The sequence below is a fragment of the Hirundo rustica genome, chromosome 12 (genome assembly GCF_015227805.2).
Source record: "Hirundo rustica isolate bHirRus1 chromosome 12, bHirRus1.pri.v3, whole genome shotgun sequence".
NCBI lineage: Eukaryota > Metazoa > Chordata > Aves > Passeriformes > Hirundinidae > Hirundo > Hirundo rustica.
The window spans coordinates 4,907,066-4,934,607 of NC_053461.1; the positions used below are offsets into that span (position 1 = coordinate 4,907,066).

At 45.5% G+C, this 27,542-nt stretch overlaps 1 protein-coding gene across 4 annotated transcripts in view; it reads right to left on the reverse strand.

Moving 5' to 3' along the window:
- SFMBT1 (Scm like with four mbt domains 1) overlaps window positions 1-24,436 on the reverse strand; it is a 72,019-nt gene extending 47,583 nt beyond the window's left edge. For 2 of the 4 annotated variants that reach the window (XM_040076499.2, XM_040076502.2), the window contains exon 1: window positions 24,387-24,431. The gene's annotated coding sequence lies outside the window, so the exon portion shown is untranslated. Of the gene's footprint in view, window positions 1-17,355; window positions 17,483-24,386 lie in introns of those variants that run through there. The other 2 variants (XM_040076501.2, XM_040076500.2) reach the window with 2 other exon arrangements.
- Between the last annotated feature and the right edge of the window lie 3,106 nt (window positions 24,437-27,542).

Here is a 27,542-nt window from a genome sequence, read left to right on the forward strand (position 1 = left end):
CTAGAAAACAGCCAGTTGCTTCAGAAACAAAATTTCCTTCTTTAAACATTAACCAGTTACCCCAGAGATTTCCATGAAGAAATTGGGGATCAAGCCCCCCAACACTTCAACAAAAGACTCAGTAATTTATTCTACTGGCCTATACCACAGTGATGTAGCAAATCTTTTCTACATTTAAGATTCCTGCCCTACAAGTCCAACTTATTTATACTTCAGGGTTACAGTGATTATTTCCTAGATTTAAAGAACATAGGAAAAAACAAAATCAAATCAGAATAAAATTTGTGTGTACAGGTCTCATTCTGCCAAACCCTTTGCAAAAACAGAGAGCTAACTAAAAACCCTTGCTTTTCCTCCACCCAAGGTCCATATAAGCAGTTTCTTTCATGGCTAGAAGCTTTTCTTCCCTTCAGCCAAACAAATCCATCGCATCGTCCTCTGTGATGGGAGAAAAGACTGACAACAACATCCCAAAGAGCTTACTCATTTTCTGCATCCATGAACTCTACATCATTCATTACTACAATAAACATTAAATATTTCTCACAACCTCCAGAATTGCCAGCTTTCAATGATTTTTACTCTTTTATCTTCTACTTTCCACTCTGTCTTCTCTACACGATGGTACAAAACCCCACAAATGCTGCTACCAAGATTACTGCATTATTTAAATAACAACCAAGCTAAATTCATTGATATGAATTACAAGATGGTTCATTAGAATGTCAGTTACTGCGATAAAACTCAGTTACTGAGAGGGAAAAAATCTCTACTGCCTGTTTCTAGCCTAAATTTGTTGTATGCATCATGGCTTTATGCTGGCTTAGGGCAATCCAGGAGGCTGGGGATGAGCTCAGTGCCATTCCTGCTTCCAGCACTCAAAAAGGACAACTTCTGAAGGGGAGAAAGGGGGACGAGACTTTGCCTCTTAGAATTCAGCATGAGATAGAAAAATTGAACAAATGTAAATTTTTTTGAGCTGTCTTTTTCCTCTCCTAAGTTTTATTTCAGTTCAGCACTCACAGACAGTTCAGATTTTTGGTGACCTAAGGGAAGTGAAAATGCAGAGCTGTGTCAGCCTTCTGATTGCAACTACCCTGACACAAACAGAGCCCTTGTACAATTGCTTTGTTCACCTCCATACCTGGAGTCAGTGAAGAAATGGTGAAAAATCACAGTGACCCTGGGTCTGCACCCCAAAAATCTTCCACAAGCACCATGCTTTCACAAACAAGTGAGCAACAAGGAGGAGAGCAAAAATCAAAGCACTAACAGTAAAAGTCCAAATAAGTTCTTGCCTCAACATGTGCTATGAAACCCTTTGATGTTAAAGAAAGAGGAGGAACCTAAAAGAAGAGGTCAGGCTTTTCCTGACAGTAACAGCTCCACAGGGCTCAGCCTCAGCACAGAACAAGGAAACGTATCTCAAAATGTTTGTTTCCAGATTTCACCACTTACATGTTTTTAAAAGACTTGTGAACTCTCTTTGGCTGTAGTTCCACTCACAGCTTATGCGGAATAAGGCTGCACTGCCCTGAAGAAGGGAGCTCCACAGCCCCTCATTCATCCCTGCCCCACACCAAACTTTCCACCGGAACAAACTCACACAGCAAAGCCAAGAGGAGACCACGTCTAGGCTTAAAGCTTTATTTACAAGGTTTATAAATCTACACGTACTACCCCCTTCATCTTCCTGATCAGGTACAGTATTCAATTCTAACAGCAGAGATGAATGAAACTCTCAGTCCTCAGTTATTTATAATCCTGTCAGTGTGCCATCATCCTGGCTGTCACACAGTGTGCTTGCTGTGTGTGACTCCACAGGGTGACGGAGCAGCGGCTCCGTTCCGATGGAGCACAGGAAATATCACAGCACAGACCAGGAACTGTGGAGCTCAGGTAAGGAAATGTTCGCTTTCTAGATTCACCTGAACTCCCCCAGGTTCTGGAGCAGGCACTAACTGGCAGCATTCAGCACACAGGTCAGTGACCGTGTTTTTGCTGAGAAGGGATGCGCAGCAGAGGCTCAAGCACGAGCTTGTCCTGCAGCCACGGAGCAGGGCTCACTCAGGCGGCTGCCACGGAGCAGCACAGCAGTCTGGCACTCTTCTGTGGCTCTCTCATTTTGGAAATCTCCCCAGGCATCGTGCCAGGAGAAGACAGCTCTGTCATCTAGGATCTGGCTGATCAATGCAGCTTGACTTCAGAGCTACGCAGCAGCTTTCAGTGAGTTTTGAAACACGAAACAGGAGTCTGGATCGTACTTCCAGGTTAACTGCATTTACAGCAGCAATTGATTTCCTTTGAGTATCAGTCACAAATAATGTTTTGGAAGCCTTGAAACCCTTTTCCCCCTTCTATCTGTCTCTTCTCAATGCTTTCCACCCACACCAGAGCATCACCTACTCTCTCCAAAGGTTCTGTGTTATCAACAGAAGAGCAGTGCTCCTACAGCTCTAGATCTACACACCACAGTCCTCAAAAATACCTATTCACAATCAGCACAAGGGAATTCAGCCCTGTTATACAAGTTAATTGTTGATATTTAACAAGCTCCACACATTCAGTCATTGGATGGTTGTACACACAAAGCTGACCTGTTTTATTTAAATTATATTTTAGTTACCCTGAGGACAAAACTTCACTTTTTTAATCCAAGAACTTGCAGAACTGAGACACATCTATGGGATCAGTCTCCTTAAAGCTGGTTCTGATGAGAGAACAATTACACCTGGATTGTCTGAAATAAGCACAACCATGTAGAGATCGTCATCTATCAGCTGAGTTGTATCACTATGCCATTTCATTATGCATTAAATAAGCTGTCCTCCATAAGGTTAAAAAAAAAAAAAAAAAAAAAGTCAGAAAAAACCCCACCTTCTCTCAGTTAGAAAAAGAGCCACAGGAGAAAACACAAGCAGACAGTGAGAAAATAAAACAAAATCAGGATTCCTATATAGATGGTTGTTACCTCGGCTTCCCTGACCCCAGCAGTACTGCCAGGGACTTGGAGGGACCACGTCCATCAGCATTCACCAGTACTTGATTAATTGCTCCTGACCAGTTTCCTACTCAGTGCTGAACATGAGATCACCTTATCTGTGCTGATATTTGAAGTATACACAACTGTACCAAACATTCAGGCATGTTATATAAACTAACTTAACCAGCAAAAGTAACATGGTTTGCACATCATTGCATGGATTCTTCCCACACGACAATCTGAGGAAGGAACCCCCTCCATCCAATCCTTTGGGTGACCAGGAGATGCAGTTTTTCCCAGGGAAGCTCCAGCATTACCCTCCATGTACATCCTTTATCAGCTAATGAAAGGCCAAGCACATGGGGAACTTCATCATTTTAGTCTGCTAAGGAAGCCCACAGGCAGACTTACAGTAAATGAAATAAGCATCTATTAATGCCCTAACACTGAACTTGGATGCTTTAGAGAAGACTGAAGCTATTCTACTCAATAGCAGCTGTGTTTATAGCAGAATCTGGTACCTCTGAAACTCAAGTGAACTTATATCCCACTGTAACTGTGCTGGTTCCAAGGGGAAAAGAAAACAAAACAAAAAACAACTGGTAAGAGGAGAAACATGCTTCAGCCTCTATGTCAAATGAAAATCATTACTTTAGCAGCTGCTTTTAAAGGTACAACTTCATTTACCATAGATCAGGAAGACAAACTGAGCCCCAAGTATAGCAAAAACAGTTGCTTCTTTTATACATGTTTCATTTACTTATACACAAAAATTCATCTGTGCTCACCAGATCAAACTTTTAAGGCACACAGTTACATTTTAATCAATATGAAAGCCAACTTGCAGTTTAGACTCTGAGCTGCATCCATCAGTCACTGTCAAGAACACAGTACCTGCCCTCCAGCTTTCTTGAGATGAAAAAAATATCCATTGTCAAGATAATTCAGTGTTACTTATTAATGATTTAGATGAGTGGATATATCTTCCTTTCTCCTCCTAGCACTCACTGAACAGAATGAGAGATAATACTTCTATCTACAACTACCAAAAGCCTCAGACACCTGTCCTGCACGATGCAGTCAGCTGGACCAGATCTGTGAAACTCATTGCTCAGAAGAGGAAATATCTCCTTGCTGTTACCTGAAAATCACTGTTTATGTTACAATGATGATGCCAGATCCATCAGAAGATCACCACCACAGAGATAACTCCCCAGGTGAGGAATGCCATCAGCCTTTGAGCATCATCTGCGAGCCTTCTCCTTTGGCTAAGCAGGAAAACCATTTGGCAAAGCAATGGCACAGGCACAGCCAGCAGTGCTCTGAACCTGGCTCCTGGGGCAAACAGCACCAGTTGTTAAACCTTAGAAAATCGACCCTTCAGCCTGGTCATTTCACTCCTTGCTCAGGATAATATAATGTCATTTTGTGGGTTTTAATTAATAGTTTTTCTTGGGCAATCACTCTTTAATTTTAATGGAGGCTTGCTCAATTTGCCTGCGGTTTATCTGGTTTGGACTGGTGAATAAAGATGATTTTCCCCTGAGCTTAGGGTAACACAGGTGGAACAGATCTAAAGAGAAGCAAATTCTAAGTTCAGAGTTCTCTACTGCCCAGCACTTCACGTTACCCTGCTGCCTCTAGAGTGCAGCAAGAAGACAGCTGAGCTCTGGAGAAGGGAATTCCAACTTTCCTGCTGTGCCCTGCATCCCTTACACTCCTCTCTAAAAGCAAGGCAATGAACTCCACTGCACCAGTTTCCCTACCTAGACTTGGCTTTCTTCTAAGCCAGAGAAAACAAAATAACAGAAATCAAAAAGACCTGAAAGTGCTACATCTAAATACAGAGGGATGCAATCCTCCCACCCATAAAGGGGAAAACAGTGACAAAAATGAGGGAATATGGAACTTAGGGCAGACTTTTTCCTCAGGCCAGCTGTTTCCAGCTACTTCCACTTCTGTGAAGCTGATCAGAAAAGCTTTCCCAAAAGGCCACTGCCTTCACAGGAGGCAGCTGGGGATTAAAGATCCTACAGCCAAATGCTGCTCAGGAGTTGAAGATAAAATTCAGAGCTGCTCACAAGTTCCCTGCCCTCCCTGCTCCAGAGCCAGTTCATTATTGTCACCACAAACACAAATAAAACTGAGCAAGTGGTGGCAGTGCCACCTCTGCAGCACCACTGAGGCTGACCTGTGAGCAGCTTGCACTGAAGTGATCCATGAGCCAGTGAGGAGCAGCCAGGAGCTGACATCCAGCACTGCCACACAGCTGCTCAGGCCACACACAGCCTTCTCATTCCCTCAATCAAAATTACTACAAGTGTAAAGGGCTCTGGTTTTCGTTGTCACTGAGCACAGACGAGATGGATTAGCTCAGCAGTGCTGTGTGACATTGGGCGTGCTCTGGATTTGAGTGAAGCCACGCTGGCTCTCTGCCTCTGCTCTCTGTACCTTTTCATTTAATGCAAAACCCCAAGTTAATTTGTTCATAACTGACACATTTATAGGCAGTTCTGAAAGAGATCACATCATTGACATCTATTACCGAGAATTTGTAACTGCCCAAAAGGCACATAAATGACAGCGTCTTTAGAAACATCCTGATCTCAAACAGATGCCTACCAAAAAAACCCCAAAACAATTCTGTTACAGTGATTCTTAATCATCACTGTAGCTCAGCCTATAATACTTTGCTATGAAGAAATTGTGGGCAGAGGACACTCAAAATTAGCTTCCACAATTTATGGCAGCACTGATGTTAAAGACAATAATTGCAACAGGAATAAATAAAGTGGGAGTTAAGTTAAATGCCATGAGGGCTTATTAATTTATAATGTAACCAAATTAATCCACTATCAGTATCTAAAGAAAAACTACTGAAATCAAGTGCTCTTGGGGAGTTGTTAAGAGGAAATGAGACATTTGGTTTAGTCTTCATTGCCACTTCAATATTTTAGCAATATGGGATTCCAGGCTCACACTCCAGACCTCCTGTTTTAAACACTAAAGCTGAAAATAACCTCCTACTTTACCAGCATGTGCTTTTTGTTCTCTGATGCACCAAGCTAAAGACTTAATATGGGAGTGTTGTTTGCAGACAGCAGAACAACACCTGGCAGCTTTGTGAGGACCGTGCCTGACGTGACTCCTCACACTGCAAACTGCACGGGAAATCACCTGGCAGGGCTGGGTAATGCCCCAGGTACCATCCAAGCCTTCACATCAAATTTCTGCTTACCAGAGATTCAGACTCCTATTCTAAACTGCTGAACTACCGTGTCAGGTGTCCCAAGAGGGGACAAGTGCCTCCCCCTGCTTTGTATTGTACTTGTACTTCACAGCAGCTTCTCCTTGTAACACAAACGGAGCTGGAGAATTCAGCCTGGGTGTGCTGGGGCACGTGGGACTTGTGTGATAACACCTGAAGTGATACGGCTCTACAAACACCACCGTGCCTTGCAGTGCCAGCTGATTAGGGGGAAAAAAAAAAAAAGGGCATTCTTGCAAAGAGACAGTAAGTATTTAGGGTGATTTTTAAAAGGGGGAAAGCTAATAAAGATTAAAGTAGTTTTGAAAGTATCTACAGAGCAGACCCCCACAGCCAAAGCTGTCTGGTGACGGGTCAGTGCCACTGAGTGAATGAGACCATGCAGAAGTCCCAGTAGCATGACATCATGATATGTGATGTCACACAGGAAATCAAAATTTAATCAAAACTTGGAGAAATTGCAGATCTCACGTTGGTCAAAGCAACCACGTTTCAGCACAGCTTAAAACATGTGGAACATGTCAGCACTTCCTAGAAATCCACTATAGTTATTCACATCACACCTTCCTTATTCAAAATTTCTACCCAATTTTTCTATATAAGCTCCAGGGAGCACTTATTCCAACAGCAACTCAGTTATTCAAAAGTATTAAGTTATAAACCTGAAAATGTTGACTAAATTATTAAAACATATTTATCAACAGCTTTACCTTAGATATCAGATTAAACAAGACCTAATATCTAGCTTTTCATCTGTTCAGTGAAATACCTTTCAGCTTTATATACACAATAAAATGACAACATCAGAGAGACAGATGATGTAAATTTAGGAGGAGAACCAGCCTTCATCAAAAGAACAGGAAAATTCATGGTTAAGGAGAAACTGAAATCAAATGAAGGGGAGACAGAAATTTTGCACAGCACACAAGTTTCCCTGCACTCTTAATCAGTCACAGACAAGCAGCTGAAAAGGCCACCTGACACATTCATGTGGAGAGAGCTGGATGGCTCAGGGGATTTGCAAGACACTAGAGCTCCCCTAGAACTGCCCCCCAGTTTGATCAGTGTAAGGATCTCACTCGGGCACTCAGTGCAGGTTGGCAGTGCTCCCTGCTGCTCTGTGAGCTGGGCTGAGCACAGGTAAGGTGTGGGAGGAAACCTGGGACTAAAGCAGCTCTGAGAGAGGCAGAGGAAGCCCCAGGCTGGCAGCACAAAGGCAGCTCCAGCTGGGAGGTCAAAAGCCACTGATGGTGTCTGTACAACAACACAGAGCAAGGCAGGTACCACAGGGCAGCAGCAACAGCCCATGTGCTCCCTGCACCCTTCCTCCTGGCCAGTAACGGGCTCAACTCTCAGGAGAAACAACTGCTCTCCACTCTAACTAGGAGAGGCAAATGGTTTGCTGCAGTTACATACACAGAGCAAGGACTGAAAAGCTGCAACAGCCAAAACCGGGAGTTTTTTTAAAAGGTTTGGGTTTGTTTTTTTTCTGGTCTCTCAAAGAGAGAGATTGTTAAGATAAAAAAAAATTTTTATGGAAGTTCTTCAAGCAACAAAGAACAGGCAGGTATCAAAAATGCATCATTACATTTTGTGTATCACATGCACATTAAACCAAGGCCACCCCATTCCAGGCTGTCTCACTCTGGCAGTTTGTTATTTCTGGGACATACTGTGAACTCCAGTCCTTCCATGCACTGGTACCTCCCCTGCCCCTGATCAAGACTCAAACTCTCCTCCAGCCACAGTATTCATTGGAACACTCTTCATCTTGTGCCCAAAATCATACTGATAGCATGAACGAGCAAACATGAATTCTCTATTTTCCTCATGTCACTTCGTGTAATTTCTAAGGGTTTCTTGTATTTAGGTAGATACAATCTTGTTTCTATTCTAACACAGTATTCTATTTCAGGTCTTAAAAGCTGATAGGCAACCCACAAAAATACAGAAGGCACTTTACACCTCTTATCTGCAACTCTGAACTCACGTTACTGCAAACTTTGCACTATTTTCATGACAGCACAAATGGTTTCAGCCTTTTTATTTATATAAAGTCTGCAAAGGCTTTGTCATTCTGCAGAGGAGAGCATGGTAAGAGGAGAAAGAGGTAAACTAGTAAAGGCTTGGTTTTCCAATGTTAACCTATCTAGCATGAATATAGTGTCCACATCAATCAGAAGAGTTTTAGGCTAAGCTCAGTTTACTTTTCAAATAACAGTAAAATATGTAACAAAAAATTATCAGCAAACATTAGTTATCAGTATAGCTTCCTACAGAGGACTGTCAAAACTATCATTTTAGGCTTACAGCAATTTATAAAACTGATTATTGTGACAAAATCAGGCTAATGAGCAGCCACATACGAAGCCTTACTGACCAGTACAAGGGAATAACAATACAGAGAAGTTTAAATAAAGTTCAAGTTAAAACAATCATTCTACAAGTTCTTGGTCTAGAGCTGATTGGTTATTGAAAGCCACAGGACAACAAGTCATAAAGATCAACTCTGCAATAGCGTATCAGAGCAGAGCTAAAGCTATGCCTTTGCAGTTTATATTTTTTTCTTTTAAATTTTCCAAATCACCCTTCCTCACGCTTTTCGGAGGGATGAACTAACACTAGGTTCACTTTCCAAAAACTTCCACTTATTTCCCTGAAGCAAACTTTAGACAACAGAGAAAGAAAAATACCCCACAAAATTGGGGGACTCTCATAACTTTGTATTTGTAGCATGGAAATGATTCAGCCTGTTGGCAGAGAACGTATTTTTTGACCAAGTCAGCAAAGGCAGTTCTCATCTGCAAGAGCATCTACAGCCTGCAAACACACAGGAATGCCTCATGCATCTCCTCATACACAGCTTGTGATGAATAAGAAAACAGAACAAATCCACTGCTGAAAGAGAATGTTGGCAGAAGTGTATCCCCAGCACCACACTGACAGTAATAATCAGACTTCAGAATTAACAATTGCCCATCAAAACTGAGAAGATCCAAACGTGCGTGAAAGGTTATGACAGAGTGCGGGTGGCTCATTTATTAAAAATAATAAACCAAAAAATACCCTACTCTTATAAAAGTGGCAATGGTAAAAAAGGCAAATTCCTGTTGTTGGGGAAGAGAGCCGCCTGTGGGCATGTACAATTGCCCTGTATTTAATTCTGCTCTGTAAATCACTCTCTGCACCTCTTTGGCACCTACAGCAGGTGAGAAACACCGAGCCCTGAAAGTCTTTTGTGAGGAAGCATCAGAAACATCTAGAATACATTTCCTCAACATTACAGTATGCTACAGGAACTCTTAAAACAATCCACAAAGACTTTCAACGAGACCTGCTAAAAGCAGAAAAGTTTGTTATATACTTTATGTTTAGAAGTCTCTACCTTTCCCTTGATGTGGTTTTCTACTGATACTCAAACTTCTCCCCAAAATATTTCATGAAATACTTGAAAGTCCCTGTTACAGTCTCCAAGACCCAAACATCTACACTGCAGTTGCATCATTAATTCAATCCATCCCAAAAGTGGGTTTAGACACCATAAAGACCATCCCCAACACCAGCCCACTGCCAGCAGCTAATTATCAAACCCATCATAGATGAGGCTCCTCAAAGGACTACAGCCACTTAAAGGCATTTAAAAGCTGCTGTGAAACTTTTAATGCAAGACATGTTTGGCAAAGGCCAGTTGCAGACCGAAGCCCAGAACTTCTCAGTCTGACGCAGCTGCCAGGAAACACATCCTGAGGGAAGGACCAGAATCACACACAGTGTTTCAGCTCAGGAAAAACACTACGAACATGTTTAAGTTCCTCCGTTTCTATCTCCCAGCAGATCAGGAGAAAACAAGCGAGCTCATCTCTTGCAGAAACAGGTTTTCCACTGACTTTTTCTGAAAGGATTGATTTTTTTTTTTTTAATAGACTCAGAATGCAAATACACTGGTTGCAGCCCGAATTCAGGAACCTGTTCTCTGAGCAGTGATTACACACTTGCTCCCTCCAGCTGAAAAGCATAGCTGCTTTGAGTTTCTGATTGCATATCTTCTAACTATTAGTTTTATCAAAGGAATGAAATTGACGGCACAAGCTATTTTTACAAAAGCAGACAAACAGGACATAAGGTATTCCAGGTAAAAGATGAATAGAGGCAAGAATGGTTTTTGACTAAGAAACCTCATAACAAAACTTACATTCTGTTTTCCTTACATTAAGTTTACTCGAGCAATTTTTCTTTAAGCTTGCACACAATACTTAAGCAGAGAACAAGACATGCACATCAACTGCTGTAAGAAATGAATACTTTCTTCACAATAATTCAAAATATTTCCTTAACAGAGAATTTTTTTTTTGCAGAAAATAATTTATGAAATAATGCCACTAATATTTTATCAAGTTATCAGCCTAAAGTATTTAATAAGCCAAGGAAATGGTAATAATTAACTCTAGGGTAGTGGGAAAGAAATGAGCTTCTGAATGGTATTAAGAGCAGAAGAGAAGAGCATTTGAAAGACATTCTGAAACCTCTTGACTGTCAAGTTCATGTTCAACCCTGATCTCTTACGTTCATTTTTCTTTTGCCAGCTCCCTCCCACCTCTCCTTCCTCACACAGCTTCTTCCTCTCCATCAAACCAGGCCTCAGCCGTGCTCGCGGAATGAAACCAGCGGCGGTTCCCGACGGAAGGAGGTCTGTCATGTCTGTCATGTCTGTCATGTCTGTCATGTCTGTCATGTCCAATCACCCCGGACACCTCCGGCCTCTCCTCGGTGACCCAGCCGCCGAGCAGGGCCCTGGGTGCGGGCACCTCACCCTGCTGCACAAAAGCCAGTCCTGACAAAGAAAAGCTGTAACTCCAGCCAGGGAACGCCTCACTGCAGTGAAGAGAGGTAGTCTAACCCAACTCCTGCCATCAGCATGAGACCGAGCTCGTAATTAGCAGAGAAACTGCGGCAGAGCAGTTGTGCGTTTACCACAGCGCCTCGTTAGCACGGAACTCCAGAGAGGCTCCTCCAGATCCCAGATAACGCGGGACCTCGGGCTGTGCATCCCAGTGAAGATTTTAGGCACCAGAGTGGATCACTTCAGTGGGAGCTGGACCCCAAATGCTCTGAAAATCCACGTCCGACATGCTCAACTTTGGGAATCAAGCGCTGGATTGGATGGAGGAGGGGAGAACCCTGGCTGCCTCTGCTTCCTCCTGCTGCCTGAAGCCCTCAGGACAGGACAACTGCTGGTAGCATGAGAAAAAAGGAGAAGCAGCACTTCAGTTCAGCCCTTTTCTCTCTCTCTCTCTCTCTATATATATATATATATTTTTTTTTTTTTTCCAAAGAAAGATTAGCATGCTGTGAAGGAAAACTCTCCAGAAAGTGCCTTAAGTAGAATGCTCGTGTGAAATCACACCAGCAGACGTCATCCTTTTCACATCCCCTCAAAAGTGTTTCCCCCAGGAAACTAAATCAATAATCTTAAGTAAATAGCAACTGCACACACAAGGCAGACTGCTTTAAATAGAACATGACTATTTATATTAAATAGAACACTGTTCATGTTGTTTTTAGGATTATATGTTTTAATTACACCCCTCTGCCCTCCTTCTTGCTTCGTAAGTGAATTTTCTTTTCTCTTTAGAAGGCTACCTTTATTCATAAGAGGCTATGGACGGCAGAGGTTAATGCTTTCACTGCAGAGTCCCGAGGTCTCCCACTGCTTTCAAAGATTTTATTCACATTTTGTTTTAAAAGGGTTCCAGCTCAGATTAGCAAATGGGTATTTAATGGAAATGCATGCATATCTAGAGAAGGTGCATTATAAGGATAACATACAAAAATTCCCCTTATTTATCTGAAGGTAACCCTGAAATATCAACGTCCCAAGTCCCATCACCAATCTCTCAGAAGAAATCCGCTCAACCAGCAGATATTTTCAGGACACACTATTCTATGTGAAATTACAGACCTGGGTACCGTAACATAATTTCCCTTCTAGCTGTGAGATCCAACAAATCTGGCTTGAATAGGCTGCCATTGTGTCAACAATACACGCTCCTGGCTGCCTGATGCCCTGCCACAACTCCTTGTGTGCTGAAAAGAAAATCCCTCTCCAGCTATCATTACTGACCGAGCAGAACCCAGGCACATTGTCACTTCCACTGCCAGTGTCTCTCTTCGCATTATGTCCAGGCAGAAATAACAAGAGGCTAAAAGCACAGAAATGTGGTCCCTTCTCACCTCACAGCCTGGATCACTTCATACACTTTAGGCGTCAAAGCAGTACCAGAGCCTTTCAAGTGAAGTAAGTGAAGTTTCTTAACAGGCTGAGAAAACATCTCAGAGTAACAAGGCTTTAAATGTGGCACTTTAACTCCAGAAAACTGAGAAAAACATACACACTAGGCTGGCTGTAATGCCAGTATGGATCTTCTTGGACTGATTAATTCCAAGAGACTTCAGGCATCAACATAAATAACCATCATAAGTCCCTGCATATGATCTTGGAAACATCTTCAACCAAACATGATCTTAACCCTCTGATGGGGAGCAGAACAGACACCTATTCTCACTGTAGCTCATGAGCTGTGCCTGCACTATCCACTGAAATGCTATTTTAAAATCTTTGCTAAAGCTTTGTTTTTAGCTTTGCTAAAGCTCCTTTTGAGTCACCTACCACTCCTTGCACATGCAAACGGTGATGGCAAAATGGAGCTTTTCCCTGGATCTTTTCCCCCTAAATAGAATTACTGTATTACGAGCTGTGCTAAATCGTGGAATTCTCTCTCTTTAGGCAATGCCACAAAAATATGGCCTTGCCTTTTTTCATTGCTCATTAACTGATGTGCTCCTTTCTCATTCCTCCCCTTGAAAAAGTACTGAAAGCTTAAAATGAGAGGAAGGAAAAAAATATAGAAAGAAAAAGAAAAGAAAGACAACAGCTTTTAACTATCCATTTCGAATCACAAGAACATTAACAAACCTAAAGGCTTAAGAGTTAAAGCACAGGGTTTTAGTAAAGAGCTCACAGGAAGGGATGATGCTCTTATTACCCCAACATCAGGAATGGTAAAAATACAAGAAAATCTGTTCTCATTGTAAGATTTTTTTTTTTTCTTCATGTCTGTTCGTACAGAGAGAAAAACAAGACTTGAGCCTAAGGGCTCAAAAGACAGAGTGCAACTGAAAAAGATTACTCTATTTTAGGAGTACAATTTCAAAGCTCAATCCTGACAACGCTGGAACATTTACACTGTCATAAAAAGTGTTTTCAAATTCATACCCCGCCCCCCCCCCATGAATTAATTTTGCAGCCCTTTCCCTGCAAAGTTCAGTATGTATTTCTTCAGCCATAACTCTGCTGTCACATGTAACTTTGTTTCATTAATACATACAAAAGAGAGATAGTGCTCTTCTATTCAAGTTCCACTTCAACTTTTGAATCATTAGTTGTGATCATTAAATCAGAATTTTAATTCTGTAGCAGGATGGAATAAAAACAGTGCCTCAAAAAAAACCACCAAAGGATACTTTTGTCCTGAAAACACTACCTTAGAAAGTTATTTTATGAAGTCTCCTGCATTTTCTTTCCCCATGTCAATATTCTGCATCTAAGTGTAGCCCATGGAAGTTCTTTAGAGCTAAACCCACTAGAAATACCTGTGTGTATTATAATCACAGGCTTCTGCTGTGACATTCAATTCTAAATATACTCTTGATTAAATGGAAAAGAAAACCATTTGCCTGGTTGTGTTTAAAAAACACATCTCCGCTGACAGCCTGAGTCTGTTTTGATTTTTTTTTTCCCTATAGAAATGGAGCTGCTAGAAAACATTAAGTGGCAAGTGCAGCACTGGATGCAAATTACACCATCTTCACTTAAGTGCTGCCCTCAGCAGCAACTGGAAATTGCACAGCCCAGCACTGCCACAATCGCTCCAGGAGCAACAGGGATGGAAAAAAAATGAATTATCAGGTCTCTATGCAAAGCAAGAACATCAATTGAGTGAAGAACTGGCCTAGAAAAACACTCCCTAAAAGCTTTCCAAAGCTGAGGTCAACATCTCTGCAACATCTTAACTTTAATTCTCAGTGAGGTACTGTGTTAGCCTTTATGGTTACAAAAAGGGTCTTCCAAACACAAAAGATTAAAAGCTCGTTCTCTGACACGAAGGCTGGGCACACCCAGAAGTGAATGGCCACAAAATGAACGGAAAGCTGCTGATGTACAGAAGAAGAGCTAATAGATTTTTCTAAAGGCAACAGAAAAACACTCATTAACAGCAAAATGAAATCACTTCTCTTAGTTCAACAATCTCCAACATACTTACTACTTTATACCAAAGTAAATCATGTGGAATATATATCCTTTGGATTGTGGCATATTCCCACACAATAGGGATTAAATGTAAGATACATTTTCTCCTGTGCCCATCACACAGGTGTGGCCACAAGGCACCACCGCAAGGAGACGGATTTGATCTCGTTCCTCCAGACCAGGGATGTTCATTCTGTCCTTTTCCAAACTGAAGCACCCACTGACCTATTCACACCACAGCATGTGGGCTTGGTGTCTGGGAATACATACCTGAATTATCAGTATCGCAAAAGCTTCACGACCTGGGAACTTCAGAACAATATTTTTTAGATGTTGAAAATATCAGTGTTAAATTCCGTACCATATGCTGCACAGCAGATCAAGTCAAAGATCGCTAAATGGTAAAACTTCATTAAATGAAGGTAATTCATCAACTGATTCATCAAGAAGTAAGAGATGTAGAAAGCAGATGACACAATCTGGGCATTAAGGCCAAACCCAAGTCCAGTGATCACCTCAGGTTAGAGGGTGCCCTCACCCAATGAGACTCGAAATATTGTAGAGCTGCTTCTAGAACATCTCAGAGACATGAAACAACGCCAGAAAGAAAAAGCAGTTGTTCACGAGGACTAACGACTGTACTGTGTCCTGCTTTTCAAGGGAGGCACACAAACATGAAATGAGTGCACAGTTTTAAGACAATACAGAACCATTCAAGAGATAAAAAATAAATGCTGTTTGCTAAGAACTGCAGAAGGATAATAGCAGATGAAATTAAAGGCAGGATAATAAGACACAAAAAAAGAAATAACCTCACCTATACAACGCGATCCAAATTAGCTACTGCAGCTCAGAATTTTGAAACTGTTACAACTAATTCTCTTGGAACATCAATTTCATACTCATTAAGAGCCCCAAGGAATGGAGAAGAAAACAACATTGTACTACAATTCTAGAAATCCAGAGCCCCTTGAGACAGCCTGTAGTGCTGGTGTCAAACAGCCATGGAAATACCAGAAGACGCACAAAAAAATGCTAAGAAAGCTCATTGGAGGCTTTATATACTTCTATACTAATAGGGATGGATATATGTTCAGTTTTATAGCAAAGATAAGAAGCACCCACAACCAGAAAGAGCGCCCCTGTCCAGCACTGCACACACAAGAGTCTTCAGCATCTTCTGTCCAACACAAGGTTTCGCTCTTTGAGCTGAACAGTGCAGGATGGGAGAGCACAAGAGCTGTGCAAAATCAAAACCAGTAACAAAAAGAAGTACAAGGAAAGGTTATTCCCCATTTCTCCCGCCACAAGAACCAGAGAACACAGCCTGAGCACCTTTTCACATGCAATAAACTGCAGACCCATGACCACGTGCTATGCTCTGCTTCACTGCCCCTCCTCATTTCAAGAGATTTCTGAGGTAAGACACAGGACTAGTGCCTGGTCTGACACATTATGGCAATTTTTATGCTCATCCCAATTCCAGCTAAATTTGAAGGCACTTTTCCTCCAGCAAGGCACAGAAACTTCCCAGCCACGCCCAAGAGCCACCGCAGTGGTGTTTTTGTTTCAGGTCTCACTGCTAAGGAAGAATCTCAGAGGGGTTAATTTTACATGCTGGAGTAGATTTTGCCATGCTGTTTGTCAGATGCATTAAGGTAAGGCAGATAATGAAGAAATCATACGCCATTAGTCTCTGAAACCCAAAAAACACCGCTTCATTCAGAGACTCGTCCAGCCTGACCGCTGCAACCACTGTGACCCAGCTTTCTAAAACCACACCTCTTCAGAAGCATCAGTGCTGCTATTTTTCCACAAAGATGCCTTCAGTAATTGATAGAAAGTTGTTGTCTTTGTCCACAATATTATCCACACTCACAGTTGCGTGTAAGAAGGATCAAGACTAACAAAGTGTATTTTGATGTCATTATCTACATCACAGCACAAAAGGAAAGCATTTATATAAATTGCTTTAAATAAAAGCATACTAAACTATGCAATACTGCAGTTCCTCAATAACCTAAAATAAGTTCCCAGTAAGATGCAACCACTCTTTGGAAACAAAATATAAATGCAAAAGATTAAATCTGACTATTGAAATAAAAACTTAGGTTTACTATGAAAAGGTAATTTCACCACTTCTTATTGGATAATCTCAAGAGCTATAATTTTTGTCAAGTTGCTTTTAGATGGAAATTGAACTTCAATTAGAAATAAAAACTGCATTTCCATTTTACTTGGATAATGAGCATTCTTACTGTAAAAACATATACAGAGAAGGCAGAAAGAAAGAAAACAATATTCTGGTATTCATTAAGTAAGAACATTGAGTTAAACCAAGAAACATTAACTTCAGTTTAAAAATTTGTGACTTTTATTGTCACCTTGCCCTTCCAGCTGTTCCTCTGCTGTCTTCCTTTTTGTATGAAGACCAGAAGAAACAACCTTTCCTGATTCTTCAGTTTCCAGTCATTATCTCTTTCTTACATAAGATGAACTAGTAAAAAAATCAAAACCAGACAAAGCAGCTGTTGGACACACTCCCTCTACACTTGCAGTGAGGTTAGAATTATCTAGAGCTGGCTTATTATCAAAACAAACTGGAGCCACGTGCTTCAACAAACCACTTCCCTAAATACATTGGTTTTCATTAAGGGGAGCGATAAAATACACGATTAAAATTGCTAAGGGATAAGTTACAAATGTAAGATTTTGCCACAAGAAAAAGGGGAATTCAAAATTAAGCTCCTTCTCCCTCCCCAAAACCTATTAAAAAAAGTTTAACAAATAACTTACAATATAAAATATTCACATGAAAAAGAAGACTTTTGCTCTCGGCTACTGGACTAAAAAGCCTCACAGCTAAATTGATTGGATTTTGTTTTGCAAAAAGAGGAGAAAAACTTCCCTGGAGGAGGGGAAGATTTCCCTACGCCCGTGCCCATGGTCACATTAATTTAAAAGGAGTTGATTAGCTCGGTTCAATTGGCCAATTAGCGCTATATCTGTTAACACTTGTGACTGATCCTGTGCTTGCTTTATTTCTTAGGGCCATTAGTTTAACCCTCATGGTAACACTTTAAAGAGCAATGAGCAGAGCTAATCCTGCAAGGAATCACTGCCACCTTCAATATTTCCTTTCTTAGGATGTGCATTCTGTGAGTTTTGCACGCCCAGCTGCAAGGAAGGATGTTGGTGTTTTGTCCTCCTCCCTGTCAGCTTGGCATTCCCTACCTGGACATTTCTTTAGGAATCTAATGACAGACCCTGTAATTAATTGAAAACACAATTTGAACAATTTCGTGCTTAACGCATTAATGGGGGCATGCTTGGAACTTGACATTAGGAAAAAAAACACACTATAATATTTATATATATGTGAGGGAAAGCCTAAGTCTGTAATGCATGCCCCTGTCAGGCTTCACTAGCATTTTTCCATACTGCTGTGAAACACCACAGCTTTTTCAGCACCGTGCCCTCATTCAAAGTTATTGGGCACTAAAGCCAGCATTGGTCTCCTTTCAAAAGATGCTTTGACACAAAAGATACTCTCAAAAAACCACTGTGGTTTCAGACAAGGCTTTACAGTACAATGAAGTTTCACAGTCCTTAGATTTATTTTTTTAATTTTTTTTTTTTAATGATTTCAAGACAAATAACCTTCTTTTTTTAAATCAGAGGCCATGGCTCCCCATGCCGAGAGCAAAGTGCATGCTTGAGCTGCAAACATACCTCCAGAGGAGGCAGGGGATCCTAAATGGATTTCATTCAGTCAGGCAACAAAAAGAAAAGATATATCAAATAATAATAAAAAAATGTACATTTGTATGTATTTTCCCAGGTCAAGAGATCACAAAAAAGATAAGAAATGCCAGAGCATCAGTTGCTCCACTACAGAGAGGTGAGACACCCACAGGACTCAGAGCCATTTGTAATAAATGGGCACCCAGCATCAGAGGGGAAGTGCCTTCACTTCCTGACTTGATTGGTTTCTCCTGGAAACAATGACAAATCTGAAGGCGCTATTTATGGTTTTCTGACACCCATTGCCAGAAGAAATAGTGACTACAGCCTCTAAATACATCAAGACAGAGTTCATCTTCTCCAATCCACTTGATATCTACTTCAGGATCACTGCTGCAGTCCCTCACATCCCTGAAAAGGATTAAGTGACAAACAGTAAAACCTTGCAGGGTTCCCCACCACCATCATTATTTTCAACCAATAACCCAATTCCGCAAGACAGAGCATATCTTGAGATATGCTGAGGGCCCTCAACTCCAATCAGCCAAAATGGGAGAGGAGGTCACTCAGCCCTGCATCGTTTACTCTCAGAGAAAAAAATAATCCAAGATGCATCTCTTCTCTCAGTGATCAGTACTCTCAGAGAATCTCAAAACTGGTTTAATAGCTGCATCATTTTTAGATAACATCACATTCCACTAATCTCCTTCCCAACTCATCTGTTTGAAGAAAGAGATCATTTCTGTAGCGAACTAGAGTGTCCTCAAGTGTAACAGCAAATAAACCAGTGTAAATGAAGTGCCACAGCAATATAAACAATGACCTTGAAAAACCAGCAAGCTGCTCCTCACGATGACTCTAGGGACAATAATCACATTTTAAATGTCCACATAATCTGAACAAATTGCTAAAATTACCTCTGTAGCTACAACTCACCTGCACTGTAGGTAAAAGCATCTGCAACCTGCTCATGTGCCAAATCCCGGTGGGTGGAAAACACCAAAACAAAATACATGGCTGCCACCAACTTCAAGTGATGGGAAAACTCTTACTTGTGCATTATTTACCACAAGTAATCCGTGCAGCAAAAAGCTTGTGTCACTTAAGACTGCTCTGTCTTATAAAAAGAAAATACTGTTGAAAGAGCAGAAATCCCAGTGCTAGAGTGAGGCATTACTGAAGAGATCGTTGTTCTACTGCAAACCTCATTGGAGCCCTTCTTACTCCAGGTTTTAATATTATTGCTTACCTGGTTATCCTAGGAAACAAGGCTCATTAGATTAACATGGAATACCTGCTTGTGTGCAGCTTTTTTTGCCTCTCCTCTCGTGACTCCTCTCCAAACCGAGTCAACAAAACGTGACTGAGAGTCTGGGGTTTCTATGACACTGAGATGCAACAAGTGTTGGACTGGGATGCTTATTTTCACAGGGAAAACTAACCTCAACATCACTGTCCCCATCGAAAGATGAATGGAGACATCCCAGACAATCCACGAGACATAAAGCAAGGGGAAAAAGAGGAGTGGGAGAAGACATAAAGCATGGGAAAAAGAGGAGGGGGAGACAGAGGAAGAAGGACCTTGGGACCTGGGCTTCCCCAGTCGTGTGGCTCCCAGGCCTCCTTCATCTGCACAGCTCCCAGATGAACACTGTCTGTGGGTGAAAATGCACCAATCCCAAACCGAACAAAGCAGAAAACTACCCCCGAAGACTTAAGGCTTTGCATCTTCTAAGATCATTAAAACATTCCCCTACTACTCAGTAACTACCAGGCAGCTTTGCATTAGTTAAAATTCACTGATTTCCCAGAGACTTGGAGAGTCACCTGGAGAGTCCCAACTGATAGGCACAATATCTTGTTCCAGCCTAAGCTCACACCCTCCCTTTCTCACAGGGGAACTTTTAAACTATTCAAACATGTAATTCCCTTAAGAGATGCCCTATTAAGAATGCAGAGAAAAATTCATGTTTTAATGCTTTAATTCTACAGACTAGCCTTTACTAGGAACACTTTAAAAACCCCAATCTCCCCCATAAACGGGGGTAAAACAATTATGAGAATTGTTACTATGATTATTATTGTTATTATGACTACTATTATTATTCTTATTACTACTATTACTATTATTATTCTTATTACTACTATTATTATCGTATTACCACCACCAATCCACAAAGATTGTCAGCAAAGTCTGGGAAGAAGGAGGAAAAATCAACACAGATACAAAGCGAACAGAAAACGTGCATCTTACATGCACTAAATCTAACTTTAAAAAATGCATTTATATTCTGTACCCTGGGAACTAAAACTATTTTAAAATCAAAAGAGCACTAATTAGCATCTCAATGCTTCTTTCATAGGTTTTATTAATATAAAGAAAACTGCATGCAGTGGAAAGACTTATGGATTTAAATCAGAAAAACACATAATTGCAATAAAATACCATTGCACTTACATCATGGCTTTAAAAATCATAAGATACTAATATAAAATTAAAAAAAAAAAATTACTCTCATTTTTTACTTTTTCTGAACCTCGAGAATGTGAACTGCTAAATCTCCTTTTCAGGATCTCACACACTGACACAGTGTTTGCCTTCAGGACCATTTCAACAGGCACTTGAATCAAAACAAACAAACAAACAAAAAAAATCAACTCCTTCCCCTTTATTCTATCTCCTGACTTTTCAAGAAAGAAAGCAATCCTGAGAGGGAGAACTTCCCCCGACCTTAAAAGCTTTAAATAACACCCAGTTCAAGTTTAAACATATGACCTAAAACTTGACAGCCACATCCCAAAAGCAGAAGGAAAGGAGCACAAAGTCAAGTCCACCACCAGCAGCAACACTGATGCTCCAAGAGACCAAAACAAAGATGACACATAAAATCTGCTAATCATCCAGCAAGATGAGTCAGACGAACAACACAAAAGAAAGCCGTCATAGGTCCGGAAAACATTTGTAACTTGCACAGGCTACACTGTTTCAAGTCAATGACCAATCTACAAGACACAGAATTGCAAACCTAAAAAGTCAAGAAACCAAATCCCGAGACAATTCTGCAGCATTAAGGCTGCCATGTCATTATAGGAACAATGGATGTAATACAAGCCCTGTGGTTTCAGGCACTGGACGCTCCCTCCCCAAAATCCCCTTGCTAAGCACCTCCAGGCTGAATTTTCCCATGCCCTGAAAGGACACCGTAGTGGATTTCACATGGATCATTTCACTGTCACCGTGTTTGTGTAATTAAGTTGCCACGTGCCTCAAGTGCATCAGCTGTAGGACAATTACTTAAGTCAAGCCAGCGCCAAATGACTGTATTGATGTCTGCATCACTGCGTGGTGATCATGCTACCGCCAGACTTCACAAGTGGAAGCACAGCAATGATGTTAAGGTGAATTCCAAACATGATAAATTCAAAATGCAACCACGACCGGTCTACAGCTGTCACTGGTCTGCCATGAAATGACAAAAAAACTCCCTGAAAAGTGTTACCAAAACATACTATGGCACACGGGTTTTTTTGCAGTACTCATTAATATCCTCCCCATGAGACAGTGAAAGGGTTCCCAGAATATAAAGGTCACACCATGCAAACTCTGTCAGACATTCGCACGTCAGCTTACACTTAATCCACCTTTTCCACACAGCAATTGCTTAGGAGATTTGCCAGGTTTAAAAATCAGATAAGAGAACTCAATACCAGCAAATTAATAGTAATGGGGGGAAAAAACCCAGCAAAGGAAAACCCACACGGATCAATAACTACAGGGATCTGCCACTGTTCCCCTGCTCCCTGCCTCGCACTGCTGTCTCTGGTGAGAAGGAGCGTGGCAGCTCCAACGTGACAGGAACCTGAGGTGTGCCAGGGTAAGTGCCTGGCACAGACACACCAAACAACGGCAAAGCCATTCTCCCAACACTACCCTGCCACCTCCTAACTAGGAGTCATTTAAAAAGGCACTGAGAGCAGCTTTATTGGTTGCTTGTCTTGTCCATAAGCGCCTTCCCAACATAGGTTCTGGGAAGAACCAGATTTCACTCACATCCCTCAATCACGGCAACATTCACAAACCAAAGACAAAAGAGGAAGTGGCTGAATTGAAGGCAGGAAGACCACTAAAGTCTTCTCCCTAGAGATGATCTTTTAGATAGACAGACGCTTTTAAATTTTTTTCTTTTTAAATTGTAAAATCCACATCAGTACCACCTACCACACAAGAAACCTAAGCTTTCAGTTAATTGTTCTATTTTTATCTTCACATTGATTTACTTTGTCGCAACAGTTGGCTATTTTGAAACAGTAATCACAGACCACAGCCAGACCAGGAATCCATCCTGCTGGATGCTGAAGATGCTACAAGTTACAGCCCCACTCCTGAACGAGTCAGACTACTTGCCATTAACAACTTTTCCTCTCACAAACCAGATGTTTGTGACCAGTTCACACACATGGCAAACCTTAAGTAGGTTGCAAAAATGATATTTCTGAACTTACAAGGTGGATTATCGTTTCTCCGGCGTGAGTTTTGCGTGATGCACCTTATATTCTGCCTCACAGAACCGTTCGCTATGGTAACCTCCTGGGCTACTGACAGCAGCCAGCTCCCACGAAGGAAGGAAGGAACAGCAAAGAAACAGCAAGTTAGGCCTTTTCTTTTGCTGCGAAACCTCTCCCACCGGAATTCTGCTGTTAGAGTGGGTGAAACTGTCAGACATGAGGGTTACCATGTACAATCTTTTTATAACGGCAACAAGTTTCTCCAAAGTAGATATAATTGTTTCGCTAAAGCGCGCATGTGACTGGCATCACTGGCCTATTTCTCAATAAATAAGGGCCTTGCAGAACCGCAATAGCGAGTGTAGTTACAAATTCACAATTAACTGCCCGCGCTGTTTTCCTTCTCCTTTCATTATTTCCACCGTGTATGGGGGGTGGGGGGGGGGGGAGGCTGGTAGCAAGTTTGTAAAAGCCACAGACGGAAAACTTGCTCAGTCCTTCCGACGCGGGCATTCCGCCCTCCCGCTTCCAGCCGGCGCTGCCCTGGCGGGAGCCCTCCCGCAGCCGCTGCCCCGGCGCCGCTCCCTCCCCGGGCCCGAAGTTGGCGTCCCGGGGCATCCCCGGCGGCCGCCCGGGCAGTGTCACCGGCGCCCGATTTACGACTTCAGGTGCAGGAGCGGCGGGCAGCGCAGACCGACTCCCCGAGAGACAAAGGCTGCGCGTCGCTCTCCGGAGCGCCGCCGGGCGCGGAGCCGCCGGAGGTGCGGAGCGGCGGCGGCGGGCGCGGCGCGCACACAATGCCCGGCCCCGCGGCAGCGCAGGCCCCGCAGCGCGGGCGGCGGGCGCTGCGGGAGAGCCGGCGGCGCGGCCGCGGCGCCCGCCCCTCTCCCCCCACACCCACCCACCCACCGGGAGGCGAGAGCCGCTCGCTGACGGGCCACTTGACGGGGACCGACGCCAGCCGCTGCCCCGGGCGGGACGCGCGCCGCGCCGAGCGGAGCGCGGCCGCGCCCGGCGGGGGTGCGGAGCGGAGCGGGGTTTAAAGGTCCCCTTCCACCCGCCATTTTGAGGGGGAGGGGGGCGAGCGGGAGGCGCTCGGTGGGCTCGGCCCCCCGCGGGCGCGGGCAGGGACCAGCCGGGGCGGCGGCCGGGCGCGCACAAAGTTCCCGCGGGGGCCGGGCGCGTCCTCGGGCGGGCGCGGGGCCGGCCGGGAGGGCAACTTCGGCCGAGCGCGCCGCGGGACGCCGCGGGCCCCTGGCGGGAGCGCGCAGAGTTGCGCGCGGGCAGTTGCGCGGCGGCGCCCGGCCAGCCCCGCGCATCGCTCCCCGGCGCGGCCGAAGGCGCGTCCCCCCCCCCCGCGCTGCCGCCGCCGCCGCCGCCTCCCCGCCGCGCTCCGCCTGCCTCTTCCCTCCTCCTCCTCCTCCTCCTCCTCCTGCCTCGCCGCCTTTTTCCCGCATCCAAACTTCGTGAGCCCGGAAAAACCCTCAGGGCCCCCGCGCCTCGCGGGCAAAACGTCCCCAACAGCTGCGCCCGGGCCCGCTCCGCCCGCGCGCGGGTGCCGCCGCCGCCCGCCTCACCTGCGGGGAGTTTTTCCAGCCCTGCGCCGCTGCCGGGGCTCGGGCTCCCCGGCGCTCCGCTCACTGCCTCATTCCAATATGGCACGGCCCGCCAGAGCGCATGCGCCCGCCGCCCGCCCGCCTGCCTCCCCCCTCCCGCCCCTCCGCCCTCCCCTCCCCTCACGGCTTTTTCGGGCGCTCCGGCTCCCTCCTGCCGCGGGCGCGCCGGGCCCGCCGCCGCCGCCGCCCGCCCGCCCGGCCCCGCGGGGCCCGGCCCCGACCCCGCCCCCGCCGCGCTGCCCCGGGCCGCTGCCCCCGGACACCTGCTCCCGCCGCGCCGGGGGCAGCGCGGGCTCGGCCGCCGGTAACGGGACGCGCCGCCGCCACCGCGACTCTGCCGGGGCGGGACGGGCGACAACGCCCCGCCCGGGCGCCGCGGGAAGGGACGCGGCCCGGCGGGGGAGCGGGCGGTCGGTGCCTGCCGCGGGATGCGCGGTCCCGACTCCATCCTCTCCGGCCCGGCGAGGATTTAGCCCCCCTTCCCCTCGGAGAGAACCAGCCCCGTCGGTCGGGGCGCGGGGACCGCCGGTGCCTCCCCCGCGGGGCCGCGCGGCCGGCGGGGCCGCGCCAGCGCCGCAGTTGGCGGGGAGCGAGCGGGCAGCACCGGCCGCGCCGTCCCCCCCACCCAGGGCGGAGACCGGAGCCCCGCGCACCCGCCGCCGCTGCCCGCGGCGCAGCGAAGCGAAAGAAAAAGGAAGCGGGTTGTGCAACGCCGCGCTCCTGCCCGTGCGGCGGGGACGGAGGGGCGGAAAGGGAGAGCTCCCCGCCCCGATCCGCGCAGCCGGTCCGCGCAGAGGCGGCGGCCGGCAACGGGCCCGCCCGTCGGCGGGGGACAGCGGGAGCAGGGCGCGAAAAGCCTTTGCGCTCCCCGGGAGCGCATCCGCCCGCCGCTGGCGGCGGCCGGAGACGGTGGCGGGAGCGCTGCGGCCGCGCTCCGGTCCTCTCGCCGCCGGCAGGGACGCGCGCCCGGGCCGCGGGCTCCCGGCCGGCTCGCCCAGCCCGCGGGCGCCGGGGCTCATCCGTGCGTACGTGCCCTCGCGTCGTGCTGGACACCAGTTGCTACCGACCCGAAAAGAGCGTTCGAGGCGACTCGAGCGAGCTGTATGGTTTGTCTCTGGAGCAAAGAAGTGCCAACAAATAAACAGAGCGTCAGCGCCGGAACAGCGGGCAGGAAGAACGAATGGAACCACGAACTTGCTCATTACGCATCCAGCGGGCAGATCGCACGCACCGCTCCGCGCGCCGCGGCAGCGCCGAGACGCGCCGGGCTCCGATCGCTCCTGAGCGATGCGCTGCGATGCCGGGCAGGAACGGAGCCGGCCACGCAGCCCTTCCCGCGGGAGAGATGCTACTCTCCACGAGGATAAGAAACCTCCGCTTCCCGCTGGCTTGAAGTAAAAAAGCGACGGCGCTTCCCGTGGCGCTCGGGAGGGAGCACAGCGCGCCCGCCGCCCGGGACGAGCGGGGCCGGCGGCCGGCAGGAGCCGCCTCGGGGCTCGCAGCGGCCGCGGCGCTGGCCAAGGACGGGCCCCGCGGGGCTGGAGCGCTGCTTGCCCGCGGTTCCGTTTCCCAGAGCGGCCCGCCCGCTCCCGCTGCCGTTCCCGCCGAGGGGCGGGCGAGGCCCGGGCCCTCCGCTAGAGGGGTGTCTCGCCATGCCGATCCGCAGGGCCCCGCCGAGCGCTCCCGGCCCGCCGCCGCGCAATTAACTATTCAAACGAAACCGCTGCCGCACCGCCTAATTGAGTCCCAGCAGACGCCGCCTGCATAACGAGCGCCGCTCCAGGCAGCCCCGAGCCAGCCCGGCCAGACTCCGTGAGTCCCCCGGAACATCTCCGCGGCCGCCGCCAGGCACAGCAGCCTCCCCCTGAGCAAAGCACAGCCGCTAAGAAACGGAGGAATTGTTCTGCAAAAGCCCCAAACTACTGTGCAACGGGAAGAAAATCTCAAAAGTCAGTAACCACAAACTTCCCAGGTTGACAAGAGCAAGGAGCGCGCCCTTTCAGACTGCTCATCGATCCTGGAAATGAGTCTTTGGTACACACAACTGCGTAGAGAAAGAAACGTGATCCACCAGTCTGATCCGTGAAACATCTCAACGATCTTCTACGTCCTATTAATCGTCAGTCACAGGAGGACAGCTGTTTACAGAACCTTCCCCTGGCAGGCTCCGTGATACGTTAACTTTGTGTCATCTCTGGTGATTTGGAGGTTAAAAAGGCACGGGAAGGAAGTGGAATCTCGCTGGACCTTCTGGCGTGTTAGCAAACTCCTGAAACACGGGGTTAACACTGCAAATACACGTTTCATCACACGGGGATTAATTCTCCTTATATCCCCTTCGCAGGAATGGCAATTTGTGAGAAACCCAGCACCGTTTTATTATCCAGTTTGGAGGATGAACTAAGCTGCCATCAGACAGCCAAGGTGCCTTACTTTCATCTTCGAGGCTTTTCTAGCATCCACTCTTCTGGAACTAGAAACTTTCTAATTTCCAGCGTAAATGTATTCACTGCCAATTTATAGCCATTATGTCTTTACCATTTTGCCCTTCGAATTAAATAACTTTGCTTCTCTGATATTTACCTAAAATGTCCCTATAAATACCAATTAGATCATCCATTCTCAGTCTTTCTGTTTTGCTTTTAATCTTCTCTCCAAATAGGTTTTCCTCTCCTCCAGCGTCCTTTTATACCTTCTACGCTGTGTGCAGTGTTCTAAACAAGGTCTTAACAACTGCCTTGTACCACGATATTAATATCTCACCGTCTCCTGAAAATACCTCACTCGATGCATCCCAGAATACATTAGCATTTTTAAGACCACATTACAGTGGCATCATAGTTATCCTACAACCAATAACGTACCTGGATTCCTCCTCTTGTAATCTCACATTTGATGAACCTCTGAGCTCACTCGCAGTTATTCTAATTAATCTTTAAGTGCACGACTTCTTGCTATTACATTCCAGCCCATTTCTGGCACTCCAGGCAATAGATCAATTGTGCTAGAGCAGTTTAAGATTCCATGCCTTGAAAATATGCATCCTGTCCTATTTTTAAGATTAGTTACCATTGAGCCTGCTGAGAGGTTTCCCATTTTCCAGCAGTTCACTTTGTA